The 16664-nt window shown below is 36.0% G+C and overlaps 3 pseudogenes; 1 reads left to right on the top strand and 2 right to left on the bottom strand.

The window, feature by feature from the left end:
* Positions 1-1029: 1029 nt before the first annotated feature.
* Positions 1030-5398, bottom strand: LOC128870644 (cytochrome b-like; annotated as a pseudogene).
* Positions 5399-5402: 4 nt separating this feature from the next.
* LOC128870637 (NADH-ubiquinone oxidoreductase chain 6-like) lies at positions 5403-7245 on the bottom strand (annotated as a pseudogene).
* Positions 7246-7374: 129 nt separating this feature from the next.
* Positions 7375-12366, top strand: LOC128870636 (NADH-ubiquinone oxidoreductase chain 5-like; annotated as a pseudogene).
* The last annotated feature ends 4298 nt before the right edge of the window (positions 12367-16664 follow it).

Raw genomic sequence — 16664 nt, 5'->3', positions numbered from 1 at the left:
AATTACTGTTTTGGCAGATTAGTGCAATAAATTTGGAATTTAATTATGTAGTTTATACTACAAATAGTACTTGATTTTTATGGAAATAGTTTTATCTTTTGTTGTTAGATTAGTTTTGGTAATTTGTGTTTTAGTAAGAGTAGCCTTTTTAGCTCTTTTGGAACGTAAAGTATTAGGTTATATTCAGATTCGTAAGGGTCCTAATAAGGTTGGTTTAATAGGAATTCCTCAACCTTTTTGTGATGCAATTAAGTTATTTACTAAGGTACAAACTTATCCTCTTTTATCAAATTATGTTTCCTATTATTTTTCTCCTATTTTTTCTTTAATTGTTTGATTATGTATTCCTTTATTTGTGAAGTTATTCTCTTTTAATTTAGGAATTTTATTTTTTTTGTATTGTACTAGATTAGGAGTTTATGCTGTTATAGTTGCTGGTTGATCATCTAATTCTAATTATGCTTTGTTAGGTGGATTACGGGTTGTTTATTACCAAAGTTACATTTGATTTGTCGTTATTATATTTCCAGTTAGACTTGTTTGATTTTGTATTTGTTTAGCTGAAACTAATCGTACACCTTTTGATTTTGCTGAAGGTGAATCTGAATTAGTTTCTGGGTTTAATGTTGAATATAGAAGTGGTGGATTTGCTTTGATTTTTATAGCTGAATATGCTAGAATTTTATTTATAAGTATATTATTTTGTGTAACTTTTTTTGGTTGTGACTTGTTTAATGTAGTATTTTATTTAAAATTGGTTTTTATTTCATTTGTTTTTATTTGAGTTCGTGGAACTTTACCTCGATTTCGTTATGATAAATTAATATATTTGGCTTGAAAGTGTTTTTTACCTTTTCCTTTAAATTATTTATTATTTTTTATTGGAGTTAAATTATTTTTGATATATTATATGTTGTTAATTGATTTTAGTAAAGTTAATAGGAAATTATTGTTCCTATATTATGTTTTCAAAACATATGCTTGTTTAAGCTCATTAACTAATTAATTAATTAAATTGTCTTATCATTTATTAATTAGTGGATTAATAATATAATATAAGAAGTAAATTACTGTTAAAATTTGTCCAACTAGTACATAAGGATCTTCTACAGGTCGTGCCCCGATTCATGTTAGTAGAATTACAGTAACTACTATAATTCAAAATAGAATTTTATTTACAGGATAAAATTGGACTCCTCGGAAGTTTCTTAAATGATAGAATGGTAAAATTGCTAGGATTGCAATTGATAGAACTAATGCAATAACTCCTCCTAATTTGTTAGGAATAGAACGTAAAATTGCATATGCAAATAAAAATTATCATTCAGGTTGAATATGAACTGGTGTTACTAAAGGATTAGCAGGGATGAAATTATCAGGATCTCCTAATAAATAAGGGTTAATTAAAGTTAATAATAGAAGTGCTATAATTATAATAATAAACCCTACAATGTCCTTGTACGTAAAGTATGGGTGGAATGGAATTTTGTCAATATTAGAATTTAATCCAATTGGGTTATTAGATCCTGTTTGATGAAAAAATAATAAATAAATTAATGTTATTGCTAATACAATAAATGGTAAAATAAAATGAAATGTAAAAAATCCGGTAAGAGTGGCATTATCTACTGCGAACCCTCCTCAAACTCATTGAACTAAATCAATTCCTAGGTAAGGAATTGCAGATAATAAATTTGTAATAACTGGATGGTTCCATGTGTAGAAGTCCACGCAAGTGGGGAAAGTTATTGATCGCCATTCACTTGGGAGTGGCCAGGACGATTCTTCTACATATGGTTCAAGCAGCTCACAACGGCCGGGATTAGCCCACGTATCCTCTGGGTAGCTTCCGAACACCCGTTCGGGAGTGAGCTAAAGTGAGAAGGCGAAACATTCCAGGATAGCTGGTTGTGCGTTGGGTTTGGGACCCGCCACTTAAAAATCGCCCCCAATGAAAACTTTAAAAAAGCCTCGGATGAGACCTCCCTATACTGATGACGACCCCTGCAAACGAACTGAGGACTATGATTTGAGGGCATGCACCTGGAATGTCCGGTCCCTTAATGGGGAGGGTGCCTCTGCCCGGCTGGTTGATGTCCTCGTGAGAGTAAAGGCTGACATCACTGCCATCCAAGAGATGCGATGGACGGGGCAAGGAAAGAAAACCATAGGACCTTGCGACGTCTACTACAGCTGCCATGTAAAGGAGCGCAAATTCGGTGTCGGATTTGTTGTGGGAGAGAGACTTCGTCGCCAAGTACTGTCGTTCACTCCGGTGGACGAGCGTCTCGCAACAATCCGCATCAAAGCCCGTTTTTTTAACATATCGCTAATTTGCGCCCACGCCCCGACGGAAGAGAAGGACGATGTGACCAAAGATTCTTTCTATGAGCGCCTGGAACGTTCCTATGAGCGCTGCCCCCGCCACGACATAAAAATCGTGCTTGGCGACTTCAACGCCAGGGTGGGCAAGGAGGGAATTTTTGGTCCCACAGTCGGAAAATTCAGCCTACACAACGAAACATCCGGTAACGGACAGAGGCTGATCGACTTCGCCGGGGCCCGAAACATGGTAGTCTGCAGCACCAGATTCCAGCATAAAAAGATACACCAAGCTACCTGGCTGTCCCCTGATCGAAAAACGCGAAACCAGATCGATCATGTTGTGATAGATGGAAGACACGCTTCTAGTGTATTAGATGTACGTACGATCCGAGGACCCAACATTGACTCGGATCACTACCTTGTTGCAGCCAAACTGCGCACGCGCCTCTGTGCAGCAAAAAACGTGCATCTACCTACGCAAAGAATGTTCGACCTCGAAAAGCTGCAATCACAACAGACAGCCAGAAGATTCGCCACTCGACTCTCACTCCTGCTCTCAGAGAGTACTGCCCAACAAACCGGCATCCACGAACAATGGAGCAACATTTCTCGTTCTCTACGTACCGCCGCCGAAGAAGAAATCGGATTCCGGCGAGCCCGAAAAAACAATTGGTACGACGAGGAATGTCATGCTGCCGCAGAAAGAAAGGATGCCGCCTATAGAGCCACGCTGCGATCGGGCGCAACGCGAGCCATGTGGGATCGCTACAGAGAGCTGAAAAAGGAAGAGAGACGTATTATCCGACAGAAGAAACGAGAGGCCGAAATACGTGAGTGCGAAGAGCTTGAGATGCTGGCCAACAGGAACAACGCCCGAAAATTCTACCAGAAAGTTCGGCGGCTTACAGAAGGTTTTAAGACCGGGGCGTTTTCCTGTAAGAACAAAGACGGCGAACTGGTGACCGACGTACAGAGCAATCTTAAATTATGGAGGGAACACTTCTCGAACTTATTAAACAGTGACAGCTGCGCATGTCACCGAGAAAGTGAAGATCCCGATACCCCAATCGTTGACGACGGAATTGTCGTTCCGCTACCCGATCATTACGAGGTGAGAATAGCGATAACGCGGCTAAAGAACAACAAAGCCGCGGGCGCCGACGGACTGCCGGCTGAGCTATTCAAACATGGCGGCGAGGAGCTGGTAAGGTGCATGCATCAGCTCCTATGCAAAATATGGTCGGATGAAAGCATACCTGCCGATTGGAATTTAAGTGTGCTCTGCCCAATCCATAAGAAGGGCGATCCTGCAATTTGTGCCAATTACCGCGGGATTAGTCTTCTAAATATCGCCTATAAGGTTCTAGCGAGCGTATTGTGTGAAAGGCTGAAGCCCACCGTCAACCAACTGATTGGACCTTATCAGTGTGGCTTCAGACCTGGAAAGTCTACCATCGACCAAATATTCTCAATACGCCAAATCTTGGAAAAGACCCATGAAAGGAGAATCGACACACACCATCTTTTCGTCGACTTCAAAGCTGCATTCGACAGTACGGAAAGGAGTTACCTGTATGCCGCGATGTCTGAATTTGGTATCCCCGCAAAACTAATACGGCTATGTAAGATGACGTTGCTCAACACCAACAGCGCCGTCAGAATTGGAAAGGACCTCTCCGAGCCGTTTGATACCAAACGAGGTTTCAGACAGGGTGACTCCCTGTCGTGTGACTTCTTTAACCTGATGTTGGAGAGCATCGTGCGAGCCGCAGAACTTAATCGCTCAGGCACAATTTTTTATAAGAGCGTACAATTTCTGGCGTATGCCGATGATATTGACATCATCGGCCTTAACAACCGCGCTGTTAGTTCTGCCTTCTCCAAACTGGATAAAGAGGCAAAGCGAATGGGCCTGGTGGTGAACGAGGACAAAACGAAGTACCTCCTGTCTTCAAACAAACAGTCGGCGCACTCGCGTATCGGCACCCACGTCACTGTAGACAGTTATAATTTCGAGGTTGTAAAAGACTTCGTCTATTTAGGAACCAGCATTAACACCGATAACAATGTCAGCCTTGAAATCCAACGTAGAATCTCTCTTGCCAACAAGTGCTACTTTGGACTAAGAAGGCAACTGAGCAGTAAAGTCCTCTCTCGACGAACAAAACTAACACTCTACAAGACTCTCATCATGCCCGTCCTAACGTATGGCGCAGAAGCGTGGACGATGACAACATCCGATGAAGCGACGCTTGGAGTGTTCGAGAGAAAGATTCTGCGTAAGATTTTTGGACCTTTGCACGTTCGCAACAGCGAATATCGCAGACGATGGAACGATGAGCTGTATGAGCTTTACGACGACATAGACATAGCGCAGCGAATAAAGATCCAGCGGCTACGTTGGCTGGGTCATGTCGTCCGAATGGATACAAACGCTCCGGCTTTGAAAGTATTCGATGCGGTACCAGCTGGTGGTAGCAGAGGAAGAGGGCGGCCTCCTCTGCGTTGGAAAGATCAGGTGGAGAAGGACTTGGCTTCACTTGGTGTGTCCAACTGGCGCCGGTTAGCACGAGAAAGAAACGACTGGCGCGCTTTGTTAAACTCGGCCAAAATCGCGTAAGCGGTTATAGCGCCAATTAAGAAGAAGAAGAATAACTGTGGCTCCTCAGAATGATATTTGTCGTCATGGTAAAACGTAACACATGAATGCTGTTGCTATAACTAAAAATAAAATCAGTACTCCTACTAGTCGTGTAGGTGTAAATAAATATGAGCCATAATAAATTCCTCGACCATTATGCAGAAAAATACAAATAAAGAAAAATGATGCACCATTAGCATGTAATGTTCGTAATAATCAACAAATATGATTAACACTATTGAAGGCTAAATTAATATCTGCTGTGTAATGTATAGCTAAGAAAAGTCCTGTTAGAATTTGAATAATTAAGCATAATCCTAATAGTGATCCGAAGTTTCATCATGCTGAAATATTAATTGGGGCTGGAAGATCTACTAGAGCATTGTTTGCAATTTTAAATAATGGGTGTTGGGTTCGTAGAGGTTTCATCATTAGTTTAATTTATTAATCGTAGGTGTCCGTGGAATAATTTAGTAAGTTTTACCACTGCAATTAATGTAATTAATAGGTAATTTATTAATAAGATGGTAATTAAATTTGTTGGATAATTGTATAATTTATGAAGATTTAAAGAATTTTCTTCTGTAAATATATTTAAATTAATTATGGTTTGTATTTCATTATTTTGAATGAAGGATGAAATATATAGTTTATCTATAAGTCATCTGGTACTTAATAATAAAATGAAAATTAATATAAATGAGAAGGCTGTTTTCATTGAAAGAGAGAATATTTCATTTGATGCTAGGGATGTAACGTAGATGAATAATACTAATACTCCTCCTAGGAAAATTACAAATAATACATATGAGAATCAGAATCTTTTAGTAATCCAGTTAGAAGACAAATTTGTATTGTTTGAATTAATAATATTAGTCCTATTGCTAATGGAAGATTTATTTGAATGAAAATAAGACTAGAGATTAATGTTGTGGAATATAAAGTTAGTTGTATAATATCAGGAGGTAGTTTATTCAAAATATCAATTTTGGGGATTAATGATAAAGTTATTTCTTTTCTCTTGAAGTTTTAAAAGATTAATTCTTATTTGTTTTTAATCGTAAACATTTATTGTCTATGCTTTTAAGTTTAGAATATATTGTTTTAAGTTTATTGCTTTTACTATTTATTTATTTGAATTTGATAGATTTTAGAAGATATTTTAGTATCATATTTTTGACTTTTAGTGTTTGTGAAGGAGCTTTAGGTCTTTCAATTTTAGTGTCCATAATTCGAACTCATGGAAATGATTACTTTCAATCATTTATTGTATTACAATGTTAAAGTTAATTTCTATAATAATTTTTATTATACCTTTTTGTTTAATAAAAAATTCATTTAGAACGGTTCAAAGTTTACTATTTTTGGTAAGTTTTATTTTTATTTTAATGAATTATTGTACAAATTATTTTGTAAATGTTTCTTATTTTTTGGGATTAAATGTAATTTCATATTTATTAATTTTATTAAGTTTTTGAATTTGTACACTTATAATTACTTTTAGTGAATCTATTAATAAATATAGTAATTATGAAATTTTTGAATTTGATTCCTACTTTATTTTTGATTTTAGGGTGAGGGTATCAACCAGAACGTTTACAAGCCGGTATTTACCTTTTATTTTATACTTTATTAGTTTCTTTACCTATATTAGTAGGAATTTTTTATTTATTGTATATAATACTTTAATAACATTAAATTATTATCTTTTGATAAATTATGTTAATTGTTATGATTTATTCTATTTATCTTTAATTTTAGCTTTTTTAGTTAAAATACCTATATTTTTAGTTCATTTATGATTACCAAAAGCTCATGTAGAAGCTCCTGTTTCTGGTTCAATAATTTTAGCTGGGGTTATATTAAAATTAGGTGGATACGGATTGTTGCGAGTTTTTTCTTTTTTACAAGTAAGTGGTATTAATTATAATTATATTTGAATTAAAATTAGATTAATTGGGGGTGTTTTAATTAGTTTGGTTTGTTGGCATCAGACCGATTTAAAGGCTTTAATTGCTTATTCTTCTGTTGCTCATATGGGAATTGTTTTACGGGGTCTTATAACTTTATGATATTTAGGATTTTGTGGTTCTTATATATTACATTAATAATTGCTCACGAGCTTTGCTCTTCTGGACTTTTTTGTTTAGTTAATATTACATATGAGCGGTTAGGGAGTCGAAGTTTATTAATTAATAAGGGTTTAATTAATTTTATACCTTCTATAACATTATGATGATTTTTGTTAAGAGCTTGTAATATAGCTGCACCTCCTTCATTAAATTTCTTGGGTGAAATTTGTTTATTAAATAGAATTGTTAGTTGATCTTGATTAACAATAATTTCTTTATCTTTGTTATCTTTTTTTAGAGCTGCCTATACTTTATATTTATATGCTTATAGTCAGCATGGTAAATAATTTTCTGGGGTAAAATTCCGGAATATTATTTATTATTTTTACATTGATTTCCTTTAAATTTATTAATTTTGAAGAGTGATATTTGTATAATTTGACTTTAATTTTATTTAAATAGTTTATTTAAAATATTGTTCTGTGGTGTCAATTATATGATTTTTAATCATTTTAAATCGTGGGAAATATTTATCTATTTGTAGAATTAGATTTCTGGTTTTAATTTTATTTAGAATTAATTTTTGTTTTTTAGATTATTAATATTAATTAAGGATTTTTGTATATTTATTGAATGAGAAGTGGTTAGATTTAATTCGTGTAGAATTGTTGTGACTTTTTTATTTGATTGAATGAGCTTATTATTTATATCTTTTGTTTTATTAATTTCTTCTTTAGTTATTTATTATAGAAAGGAGTATATGGGGGGAGATTTAAATATTAATCGTTTTATTATATTAGTTCTTATAGTTGTTTTATCTATAATATTATTAATTATTAGTCCTAATTTAATTAGAATTTTATTAGGATGAGCTGGATTAGGGTTAGTTTCTTACTGGTTAGTAATTTATTTTCAGAATGTCAAATCTTATAATGCTGGTATATTAACTGCTTTATCAAATCGAATTGGTGATGTTGCCTTTTTATTGGCTATTGCTTGAATGTTAAATTATGGAAGTTGAAATTATATTTTTTCTTTGGTAACAATAAAAAATAGAATTGAAATAGAAATTATTGGTAGATTAATTATATTAGCTGCTATAACTAAAAGAGCACAAATTCCTTTTTCATCTTGATACCTGCTGCAATAGCAGCTCCTACTCCTGTTTCTGCTTTAGTTCATTCTTCTACTCTTGTTACTGGTGGAATTTATTTGTTAATTCGATTTAATATTTTATTATGTAATCCTTGAATAGGTCAAGCTTTACTTTTATTGTCTGGTTTGACTATATTTATACCTGGATTAGGAGCTAATTTTGAATTTGATTTAAAAAAATTATTGCTTTATCTACTTTGAGTCAGTTGGGTTTGATAATAAGAATTTTATCAATAGGCTTTTATAAATTAGTTTTTTTTCCATTATTGCGTCATGCTTTATTTAAAGCATTATTATTTATGTGTGCTGGAGCTATTATCTATATATATAAAATTCAAATTATGTATGTATCTATAGATCGACTTGCGTCCTAAACGCATAAACCGATCGTAACCAAATTTGAAACACGAACTGGATACCTTACCGGGATGGTCATAGGCTAAAAAATATTTTGATATATATAGGGGGCGTGGCACCTCCCATATAAATGGAATTTTTAACAGTCCGTATTTCTTGAAGTATTTACGTTAGACTACTGAAATTTGGTAATTGTTAATCCTTACCACATCCAGAAAAACTGCGTATAACGAAAAAGGGGGCGTGGCACCTCCCATACAACTGGAATTTTTTATAGACCATATCTCTGGAAGTATTTAGGCTAGACCAATGAAATTTGGGAAGGGGTTATATGAGGTTAATCCCTAACACCTCCAAGAAAACTGAGAAAAACGAAAAAGGGGACTTGGCACCTCCCATATAAATGCAATTTTCTTTGTCCATATCTCCGGAAGTATTTGGGCTAGACAACTGAAATTTGGTAAGAAATTATATAAGGTTAATACCTAACACCTGCATGAAAACTGGTGATAGCTAGAAATGGGGCGTGACACCTCCTATACAAATGGGATTTTTCATACTGCATATCACTGGACGCATTTATGGTAGAATACCGAAAATTGGTAAAAAGTTTAATGAAGTTAGTATTTAGTACTCCTAGAAAAAATATGAGCTTAGAGAAAAATGGGGGATAGACAATTTGATATAGAAACGAATTTATATCATCAACGATAGAGGTATTGCTGAATTGAATGCATTCTCTTATTGGTAAAATATCTTTGCAAATATGTGAATAAGGGCAGCGACATGGCAGTTCTGGGAATAACTAACGCTAATGATGAAATAACGCAATTCCAAATGGGACGATACATTAACAGGAATGAAGCAGTTTGGCGCATACTCGGCTTTTCCATCCACGAGAGGTATCCACCAGTTGTTCACCTGTCAGTTCACCTTGAGAATGGTCAGCGCATGTATTTTACCGAGGCGAACGCGTTAGCACGAGCTTTAAATCCACCCGACACTACATTGACTGCTTTTTTCAAGTTGTGTCAGCATGACAGTTTTGCCAGAACATTGCTGTATGTGGAAGTTCCTAAGTTTTATACCTGGAATTCCTCCAGAACAGAATTCATAAAGAGAAAGCAAGGCGCAATTGTGTCGGATACAGAAGCTCGCCAAGGATACTCTCTAGGACGTGTTTATACAATCCATCCAAGTAACGCTACCTAAGGCTATTACTACACAAAGTCAAAGGACTGGTGTCCTTTCAAGCTCTGCGAACTGTGGATGGGGTATTATGTTCCACGTATCGACAAGCTTGCCAACATTTAGGTCTACTGGAAAACGATAATCACTGGGAAATTACATTATCTGAAGCTGGACTGTCATGCCTTCCTTCGCAGGTTCGCAGCTTATTGGCAATAATATTGACAACCTGCTCGCCATCAGATCCAAAAGCACTATGGGAAAATCACAAAGATAACCTTAGTGAAGACTACATGAGAGCAGCACGAGTTGCAAACGATAATACAAACCTGAACTGCTCTTTGCAAATTTACAACCAAGCGCTAATCGACATAGAAAATATATGTATTTCAATTAATAGCAAATCCTTGGAGCATTTGGGATTAGCTTCTCCCGTTCGAGACAGAATCGATTTGGCCGACAAAGATATCTCCCGGGAGATGAATAACGATATCGAGGCTCTTCGTACTTTTATAAGCAAAAGCAAACCTCTATTGGTTACGGATCAAAAAGTCGCCAACGAAACTATTCAAGGAATGATTATTGAAAATAAGGGAGGATTGATTTTTTTGGATGCGCCTGGAGGAACCGGCAAAACATTTCTGCTTAATTTGATATTGGCTGATGTAAGAGAAAAGAAAGAAATCGCTGTGGCAGTTGCTTCTTCAGGAATAGCGGCTACCCTTTCGTGTGGCGGACGAACAGCTCACTCAGCTTTTAAGTTACCACTGTCCATGCAAATATCTGACACACCGATGGGCAATATAAGCAAAAACTCAGGTCAAGGTAGGGTTCTAAAGACATGTAAGCTAATCGTGTGGGATGAGTGCTCAATGGCCCATAAAAAGCCGCTGGAAGCTTTAGACCGATCTCTGAGAGACTTGAGAGGTAATGATCAACCCATGGGTGGTGCCTTACTCTTACTGGCAGGGGATTTTCGACAAATTCTTCCAGTTATTCCGAAAGGAACCGCCGCAGATGAAGTGAATGCCTGCTTAAAATCGTCATTAATTCCAAAATTCAAGAAATACTACCAGGAACTGTCACAACTTATCGTTCCATTGACACAGTCGTCGTTATCCCGTTGAGTTTCTTAACTCCTTGAACCCATCAGGAATTCCTCCTCATCGTCTGATGCTTCAAAAGGGCCATGATAATTATGCTGCGTAATTTGGATCCTCCACGTTTATGCAATGACACAAGGCTAATCATCACGAAACTTTTACCGAATGTTATAGAAGCTATGGTTTTATCAGGAAATTTTGAAAACCACAAAGTTTTCATACCAAGAATTCCAATGATACCGACGGATATACCTTTCAATTTTAAACGCCTCCAATTTCATATTAGACTGTCTTTCGCAATGTCCATAAATAAAGCTCAGGGACAATCATTAGCTGTAGCAGGAGTCAATCTAACCAACTCATGTTTTACCCATGACCAATTATTCATATGTAGCCTGCTCCAGAGTTGGCGCATCGAAAAACCTTTTTATTTATACTCAAAATAATATAACAAAAACTTTGGTATATCCGATCGTTTTAAATAATACCAAAACTGACTTAAAAAAGTTAAAGTTGTTTTATTTACATTGCATACTTTTTGATAGAAATGTGGGGTGAAACCCACGGGTATAAGCTAGTTCATAATATAAATAATTCACAAGATATTCGGTTGATAGGGGGATTAGGAATTTATATACCTTTAACTTCTGGTTGTTTTAATATTGCTAATTTAGCTTTATGTGGTATACCCTTTTTATCAGGTTTTTATTCTAAGGATTTAATTTTAGAAGTTGTGTCTTTGAGTTATATTAATATATTTTCTTTTTTTCTTTATTTTTTTTCGACTGGATTAACGGTATGTTATTCTTTTCGGTTGGTTTATTATTCTATAACTGGTGAACTAAATTGTGGTTCTTTAAACATATTAAGAGATGAAGGATGAGTTATATTGCGTGGTATAAGAGGATTATTGATTATAAGAATTATTGGTAGTAGTATACTTAGATGATTAATTTTTCCTACTCCATATATAATTTGCTTACCAATTTATTTGAAATTATTAACTTTATTCGTTTGTATTAGTGGCGGATTATTAGGGTATTTAATTTCCAATGTGTCTTTATTTTATTTTAATAAGTCTTTAAATAATTATTTAGTGAGTTATTTTTCTTATTCAATATGATTTATACCTTATATTTCTACTTATGGTATAATTAATCCTCCTTTAGTTTTGGGTAGAATTGTTTATAAATCTTTTGATCAAGGGTCATCTGAATTTGTGGGAGGACAAAATTTATATAATAAGTTGGTTGAATATTCTCAATTAGTTTATTTTTTACATAATAATAATCTAAAAATTTATCTTTTATTATTTGTTTTGTGAATTACTTTTCTTTTTAGATTTGTTTTCTTATTTTATTCAAGTAGCTCAAATTATAGAGTATAACGCTGAAGATGTTAGGTTAATTGTTTAATTCTTGAATGTAGTGAATAAGTTATAGTAAATTAGGAATTTACTAAATAAATAGATTTAACTAAATTTATACATATACATAATTTATTTAGTTAAGCTTATCTATTACTATGTATGTGGGATTGACAGACGAACAAAGGACATAAGTGAACATGACTTTATAGGTAAATGCATCTCTGCATACTGGACGAATTTATTTGTAACTGGACGAATTTAATTGCAATGGGCATCACTGACTGAACGAAAAGGGCTCGGAACTAAAGCGTTAGGGAAACGAACTTTTTCTTTTCCGAATAGAGCACCGGACAGGCCGGACGTGTTATAAGATCAAAATTAAATAAAGAATTGTTAACGTTGAATTAAACTTTTTTATTTGAACGGAAAATTAATCCCACAATTTGGGGGCTCGTCCGGGATATTCGTTTCGTTCATCGAAAGTTTTTTTCTTCGAAATTAAATAAGCGCAAGCGATACAAAGCACGCACTAAATTGAAATCAAAGTAGCAGCACGAGCGCAGCAGTAACGGAAAGACCAGACAGGCGCCGCAGTTGGAAGCAGCAGAGAAACGTAGCAGAGAGGCGCAGTTATCAAATTTGAGCGAAGTTGAGGTAGCATTGGAAGTGCATATGGCGCAGTCGCCAACGACAACGGCAACAGCGGCTGGAAGAAAGAAGGAGTTAGCGTTTGGATTGTGCGTCTGATTTGCGATTTTCAAGAAAAGTGATGAAGCGACGAGGGAATGCGATTAACGGAATACTAACGGCGTGAAGAAGCAGCAAAGTGCAAGTAACGGAAATTTACCGTATCGCAAAATATTCAGAACCAAAGTTGAAGGTATGTAAGTGCGTATAAGAAAAGTGTGACGCCGAAACGTTGATTGTGCGTTGAAGTTTAAAAAAAAAAAATTAAAAAAAAAAAAAAAACGATTAAAATTTTTAAAACTGTTTTGTGTAGTAAACCAAAATCAAGGATATTTACTTATATCCTGACTGTTGGAGAAAATACATTAAGTATACATTTAACAAAAAAACTATTGTAACTAACTAATAATGAACTGATGCTAATAATATTGTAGTTTTCTTAACTTAAGTGCTGACTAAAGGAGTGGAAATTAATTTGATCATTTATTTTATACCTAAATATAACTAAGCAACATTATGCAAACCACTTTGTGAAAATTAAATGCATTTTATCAATTTCAATACAGTTTAAAAGTAAATGGCTATATAAAAAAAAAGTATTATATACAATATTCAATAATTACAAAGAAGTTTGTAGTAACTTAAACCAATTTGCCCTTTTATGTGCCAAGAACTAGACTTACCAAGTACATTTCGGTACAGTAAATTTGAAAGTACAATGTAGGAAATAGGAATTATTTTTTTAGTTTATCCCAATAAAAGTATTTTAACTTTATCTAAAATGAATAAACAAGTTAAATTAAGTTTGAAATCAAAAACAGTAAATCAACAGCAGTAAATTCACTAAAAGTATTTGGAATTATCAATAGCTATCAAAATAATTTGTAAACAAAAAGCATAGCAGAAGCTATCAAGTATATTGTTAAGAGTCGGAAGACTGATTTGTCTTAACTTCGAATTTACTTTATTTTTTCTAAAAATGGAATGTACATAAGTTGAGTATGACCCTTTATTACAAAATGTATGTACAAGATGTTACAGTAAATTAGAAACGAATATAAGTAATAGGCAAAACGAAAGAAATTGCAAAGTCAAAGTGCTGGGTTCTACTCATTACAGCGGTTCCCAACATATATTTAAGAACTAGTTAAGAAAAACTATTTTGGTGTTGAATATTACTTTATCGAATACTTTATAATACTTTATACGTAAACATTGTATTATATCAAATATTGTAAACGACATTGACATGGACGTGGACGAAATTTTAGAATTGAATTTAAACTGCCTCAGGGAGAAACTCACGGCTTTAGGGTTACCGACTAGGGGGCGGAAAGGTGATTTGCAGGACGCACTCTTAGAACACTTCGGTCATTCTAGGGTTTCAGACGCGAATGTGAGTCTAGCTTCGGATGAGGGTTGTGAAGATAGATCCGCTAAGGTACAAATGCCAGTCCAGAATTTTTTTAGCCTTCGCGATATCGAAGATGCGCTGTCATCATTCTCAGGGTGCGGGCAACCTGACGTTAATCAGTGGTTGCAGGAGTTCGAGGATAACGCAGCTGTCGTCAATTGGAACGAACTGCAGAAGTTTATTTATGGAAAACAACTACTCAGGGGCGCGGCAAGAACCTTTGTGAGAAGTCAGAGAGCAGTGAAGGATTGGAACTCGCTAAAGTCCATCCTTAAGGAAGAGTTCGAAGTTAAGCTGAGTGCCAACGAAATTCATCGCAGATTAAAGAATAGACGGAAACGGGTGAATGAGAATTTACTGGAGTATCTATACTCATTAATGGAGATTGCCAGTCCGATTAATATGGACGACGAGAGCGTTATCGAATATTTTATCGATGGCATCCCAGACACGCGTGTTAATAAGCAAATTTTATATCAAGCCCGTAATTTGAGAGACCTTAAGGAAAACCTGCGCATTTATGAGAAGTGTAGGGGATCACAACACAGGGGATCACACATAGGAAGCAGACCGTTCACACAGTCCTCGCAAGATAAAGGTTCTACTAAAGATGAGGCGCAAAGCAGTAGGTCGTGTTTCCAGTGTGGAAGAATAGGGCATCTTGCTAGGCAATGCACTCAAATGGCGATTCGATGTTTTAAATGTAGCCAAGTCGGTCACAAGGCATTCGAGTGTAAGCAGACGGTACCGCGAGCGGAGAAGATGGAAAATCAAAGGGTGAATGTAGTTACCGACGGCGAAGAAGAGCCGAAAGCGAAGTCAGCTTCAAAGGACGCGTCCCTCTTCCGCGAATTGCAGATAAACGGGTACACGTTTTCAGCACTGTTGGATACGGGTAGTGATATCTGTGTTGTCAGATATGACACCCTACTCAACATTGGATACATCGACTTAAAACCCATAAGTAAAACCTTGTATGGCATTGGCAACCAGATGATAACAACTGTTGGGTGTTTCTCTGCGATCATGGATCTGGATGGGGTCGAGGTAAATATCGAGTTTCACGTTGCTAAGGAGCGCGATATTTTGTACGACGCGATTTTAGGAAAGGATATTCTAAGGCAGGTAGACGTCGTCATCGACGGCGAAGGGGTGAGGTTCCAAAAGAAGAGAATTCCCGAGCAGAAATCAGAATCTAAGGAAGTTAGCGTGAAAAGAGTGGGGAGTGAAGACCCGAATCGCATTGATGAGTTGGCGAAGGAGTTTGGACAGATCCTACATTCTGTGTCTTGTGAGAGTGCTGGGTTGCAGGTTGAACTCGATCATTTGCCAACTGCAACAAAGGAAAGGGTACTTAGCCTGATTACGAATTACAGAACCGAGAAGAAAAAGTCATCGCCTATCGAAATGAAGATCATCTTGTCCGATGAGGTGCCAGTATATCAAAGACCACGTCGAATGTCATACGCCGATCAGTGTTTAGTTGAAAAGCAGGTAGACGAGTGGTTAGCCGACAATATCATTCAGATTAGCACATCCGAGTATGCATCTCCAATAGTACTGGTGACAAAGAAGGATGGTACCAAACGGTTATGCTGCGACTACCGGAAATTAAACGAAAAAATAATACGTGACAACTTTCCGATGCCATTAATCGATAATGTTCTGCAGAGGCTTCAATCGGCTACTTTTTACTCGACTTTGGATCTTCGTAACGGATTCTTCCACGTACCGTTAGAGACTACGTCGCGTAAATACACAGCTTTTGTAACTCATAATGGACAATACGAGTTTCTGTATGCTCCATTTGGCATCAGTAATTCCCCAGCAGTTTTCACGAGGTATGTTAATGCTGTGCTAGGTGAACTTATTCGGAATAACACAATAATAGCCTATATGGACGATATAATTATTCCTTCAAAGAGCGTGGAGGAAGGGTTAACTAGTTTAAGGAGAGTATTGGAGACAGCAGAACTATATGGGCTTCGAATAAAATGGGAGAAGTGCCAATTTTTAAAGAGCCGAGTCACGTTTTTGGGCTACGTTGTGGAGGCGTCCACCATAACACCATCGCGAGAGAAAACTATAGCAGTAGGTGATTTTCCCATTCCTACCGATAAGAAGATGTTACAACGTTTTTTGGGACTGACGTCATATTTTAGGCGCTTCATTCCGAGATATTCTCTGGTCGCTAAACCATTGACTGATCTCATGGGGCAATACGTAGAGTTTCAAATAGGGGATGAACAAATAGCAGCGTTTCAACAGTTGAAGACTGCTTTAGCGAATCCACCGTTGCTTAGATTATTCGACCCAACACTACAGACAGAAGTGCATACAGATGCGTCCATGT

This window comes from Anastrepha ludens, unplaced genomic scaffold (genome assembly GCF_028408465.1).
Source record: "Anastrepha ludens isolate Willacy unplaced genomic scaffold, idAnaLude1.1 ptg000018l, whole genome shotgun sequence".
Lineage (NCBI taxonomy): Eukaryota > Metazoa > Arthropoda > Insecta > Diptera > Tephritidae > Anastrepha > Anastrepha ludens.
Note: the sequence above shows the minus strand (reverse complement) of the source record. Positions and strands in the feature narration are given on the sequence as shown.